The following is a 5,059-nucleotide window of genomic DNA, read 5'->3' on the forward strand; positions in this document are numbered from 1 at the left end:
TCTTGCGTACACACGCACGCATATCTGCATTTCTTTTCATTCGTGTATTTTCATATATCACTCTCCTGTTTGCCAGTTTTATAGTTGATAAACGTGCTAAGAGAGATTTGCCGCTATTTCATAGTTTAAGAGTAAAAAGGTAATATAGTTAAAGTATAGACAAACACACAGCTGTGCCTGAGAGACAAGGCGAAGTCAGTGTAGTGCGCGGTAGATGATAAAGGATCATCTACATTGATAAACGTATAAATTGTGTTACGGTGGATCTTTGCTTTGCGTACACGTGTCTCTAACAAAGGACTGAGACTTGCGTACGCAACCCAAGGGCCGACGCACGCAGCGTATATTACGCAACGGAGCGTACGGGTACGCCCACGTAACTCAAATCACAAGTGTTAATTTTTTTTCAACGCGATAAATAGCGCAACGCGGTAAATAACGCAAGGCGATAAATCGCGCAAATCTATTTTAACATTCAAAATTTAAATTAATAGATCCTTCTCCTAATTTGTAACACATCTGGTCTAAAGAGAAATTTCTGCGCAGAAATAGAAATAGAAACAAAAGTGTATATGTGGTGAGTGAGTGTTTGTTTTTACAATTTTTGAGGTTGAACCACAAGAAAAGTCGAGTTCTCGTGAGGTACATACGTGTAAGTGACGTACATGGTGGCTAGGGAGGCATCCCTGGTTAAAACATACAATTTGAGCATTAGAGTGTAGCAGACCAGGAGGTCATACTGTAACAGACCAGGAGGTCATAGCAGACCAGCAGGTTCAGGTACAGCAGACAAGGAAGTCCGCTATACAGTCCACAGGCACAACACCTAAAAGGGTTGGTGCAACACCCATATAGGCCATACAAGCTCTGGCTGAAGGAATTCGCAGCCGTAATTTTCGATTCCGTTGGTCGCTCAGTACATAAGATTAGTTGCTTATGTGCTGAACGATTGTACCGCACGTAATTGTGTGCATTAGTAAACCTGACCGGTACTATTTGTGTACGAAGGTCATAAACGCTATTTGTACATTCTAACGTGATTTGTGTAATTTTTAAATTTAAGGGAAGTTCGCTGGTCACTCAGGAACTATCCAACAACCGATACTTGCTGGGGAATGCGCCCCAGTAAATAAAGGTTCACAGGGGCCCTAGGTTGGGTACAACAGCTCTGGATACAGTGATTGTGTTACTGGCCAACGTGGGCGAGAAGTGAGTGGAGTACTCGGTAAACTTCACCGCCAGCCTGCCCCGGGCATCTTGGTTTTTGTAAGGGTTCGCTGAAGAAAAGCAACACCTGCAAGTTATGGGGGCCAGTTGTTCAGGTAGGGGGCGATCAACCTCGGTTCGGGTTGATTTAGTAAACCGACCAATCGGGTCGGCCAGGTATGTAATGTGTGAAAAATACGGTTCACACATAGAGGTTTTATGTGATGAATGGGAAAGAATGACTGTACTGGACGGGGAGAAATTCCCAAGAATAGGTAGCTTTAGCCCAGAAGTGTTACTAAATCTAAGGAGAAGGATAGGTCTTATTGAACCAGCAAAGAGACGGATCAAACATTATGATTGTTTAAAGTTATGGCAACAGGAAAGTGAAATGCAAAAAGAGCTAACTGACATACCTGACTCTCATCTTGGGAGGAGAGATGTGGCAATGGAGAGGATTATGGTTGCGGAGAAAGGCACAATGTTGAACAATAAAAACGCACTTAGCAACTGTAGTATAGATGATAAGAATAAGTGTAATAAACATAACAATGATAATTGTAATGCTGTTAAATGTACAACTATTAACCCGTGCAAGTTGCACCCCATGTCAAACTTCCCTCAGGAATACGAGCAAGAAAGTGAACTCAACACGATGTCGGCACCACTTCCAGCAGCCATCACACAAGACATCCAGGTGGACGCGACCAAATCGGTAAAGGCAATAATCAAACCCCCTAACGGAGGGTCAGGTGAGGTCGTGTCCACAGGTACGTACAATGTTTTATATCACGCACAAACAAATGTACCGCATATTGTAAGACCAAAACAAGGTGATGTAATTGAGTTTAGTCCTGTCAGGGTGATCACAGTCCCCAATGGGAAGACTGACGATCAGGGAACCATTCCCGTCCAGGACAGTGCAATGCGCTGTCCCTGGTCCCGGACCGAATTGAGATCAATTATGTCCGAATTTCCCGATCCACGGAAAAATCTAGTCGCATGTCAAAGGTTCATTAAAGAACTAGGAAACTCAACAGAACCCACCAACAAAGATTGGCGGACAGTGCTGAGGGCATGTTTGCCCTCCGGTGTTGACTCTGCGACATTTATTACTGATTGTCAATTAGACACAGAAGTACCTCAAACGGAGGAACACAATCAGGAATGTATTAAGCAGATAAACCAACAGTTGGAAGTATATTTCCCTGCCGTTGTCAAGTGGAATGAAATCTTCTCCATAAGACAAAACGAAAGGGAAAGTATCTCCAGTTATTTCAATCGAGCACTGCAAGTAATGGCTAGGAACACTGGGATCACAGACATCAAAACATGCGCACAGCATAGAGAAATAGCGGTTAAGGTATTAATGAATGGTTTAAAGGAGGTATTGAGTACAAGGGTACAGACCACCAACCCAAACTGGAGAAATATCTCGGTGGCCGCATTAAGAGAGGCCGCTATTGATATTGATCAAAATATCACCAGATACAGAGAGTCACAAAGTGATAAATTAATGGCCGCAAGTATACAGGCCCTAACCACAAGACCACTCCAGCATAAGCCCCAAACCCCTGCGAGAAATTTAAAGGTGGAAGTCTGTTACAATTGTCATAAAAAAGGACACTTTGCGAGAGATTGTAGATCAAGAGGAATACAAAAGTCATATCAATCCCCTAGACAACAACATAACCATGATATCCAAGGAAGCAGGGAAGCACAGGGAAAGCGGTTGATGGTGATGAGCATCCGAGCGTTTGAGGAGGCATCAAATCAACCAAAACCTCAGGTCACTGACACTTGGAAGAAGCCCCGGGTTTGTTATCTTTGTAAAAGAGAAGGGCATTATGCCAGCAACTGTAATAGCACACATAAAGTCAGACCCCCTAGACATGAAAATGAGCATAAATATGACACACCAAATTACAATCAGGGATCACATAGGAAGAATTTTGAGCCACACCCATGATATGTAGTCAAGAAAGGTGATCATACGACTGATGGTAAGCCTGAGGTAACGGTTAATAAATTGGGAGGTCATTCCCTGAAGACACAGGAATGACCAGGTGAAACGTTGTAAATGTATTTGTGAAAAAATGTTTTTTTTTCTCTTTCTCTCTCTCTATCCCCATCTCTGACGATTATTGGTAGGATTCAAACATTGCATATATACTTGGTCTTTGCAGAAGTCTACCAAACCCCAGCATGACCTATCCGCACCAATGTATTCTGGCCAGATACAGACAATGGAATATGGAAGTGCTGGGGGGGAGGGACTGCGCAAGGAAACCATTAGACATGTAGATATGACAGCCTGATGATCTGACAATGTTTTAAAATGTTTTAAAATGTTTGAAAACTGTTTGTTTGAAAAATGTTTTTTTTTCCTGTTGTTTATTGATGTGTTATGTTATATATATACATATATGAATTGTTCTCTCTCTCTTTTGTTTTTTTTTGCTGTTGTTGTTTTCTCTCTCTCTTCTCACTCATGCTTTCATGTTTTAAAGATGGTATGTCACACCTCAGTTAGGCAAATGGTAATGCAAGATTTTTTGCTCCTTACAGAAAGATCGCTGGTTTGGAGGGAATATTGCATCACCAGAATGTTCGTTTGGAAGACTGAGAGACAGCACCTTTGAGAAGACAGCAGAACAAGAAGAACAACAAGACGAGAGAACTAATTATCGTAACAAGTTTCTCTCCCCCTCAAACTGATTTTCTGTACCCCATTACAAATTTCTTCTTTTCTCCTCCTGTAAGATGGACTTGCCCCAAGAGACTGTGATATGGATTTTTTCTGTTGACCATGATGTTGACCCGAGCAGTCTGTTTCGGTGAGAGTACCAGTGAGGTCGAGAAAGGACCCAGAAAGGTTCCAATGACTAAGACGGAGGTGTAAATTTCCAATAACAACCCAATCACCAAGCAAAGGCGAGTACCGGAAACGATCCAGCAGTCATGTTATTTGTAAACATTGTGAAGGATTGTTAGCTGAAGAAAACTGTATCTGTAGGCTCTGTAACAATGTCATTGAGGATGGGTGCATAAAGAAATGCCAATCCAGTTTTAATATCCATATGGACCGGCATCCATTGAGTGACTATCACTCCTTAGTGGGTAGTGTGTTAAATAAAACAGATTGTTGGGTATGCTCTCAAGTACCTCAAGGTCATAGCAAATCAGGGCTAGTACCATTTCCTTTAACGTTAGGGGAAGTACTTGAGTTAAGTGGTGGGAGACCGGTGGACAGGAGGTTTAATATCTCCAGCCCTCCTAGTTTGAAGCTCCACCAATACCATGTGGATAGGTCCCTATTATGTTTTAACATCTCCAATCCCCGAAAGCCGGGAAATTGGGAAGTGTCATGGAGTAATCAAACCATGACCTTTTCGCATAGAGCAGATAGAATGCCTACAGATACAGAGCTTATACGCCACATAGCCAGTAGAGGAAAATCTTTCCGGTATAGGTATACCTTAGGAAATAGGATTACGAGAGTTGGAGAGGTATCACCAGGATACTGTGCACATATCGTACAACCTGGCTGATACGTGTACTAAGCAGATGGAAGAATTAGGGTTAGGAGATTTCACATGGAAGGTGTGTAATATGGTTATGTCCTACTCCGTCCCATATGTTCTCCCCGATGATGCATATTTCATATGCGGGAGAAAGGCGTATAAGTGGCTTGCCCCAAACTCTGAAGGATTGTGTTATATTGGAAAAGTACTGCCTGAAGTAATGACTGTATCACATGACAAAATGAAAGACATACACCGTGTTGCCCAAACTCCTTATACTCACACCCATTACGAGCACGTAGTTAAACGACACCTGATAGAAAGAACAG

The sequence above is a fragment of the Pseudophryne corroboree genome, chromosome 7 (genome assembly GCF_028390025.1).
Source record: "Pseudophryne corroboree isolate aPseCor3 chromosome 7, aPseCor3.hap2, whole genome shotgun sequence".
Classification (NCBI taxonomy): Eukaryota; Metazoa; Chordata; class Amphibia; order Anura; family Myobatrachidae; genus Pseudophryne; species Pseudophryne corroboree.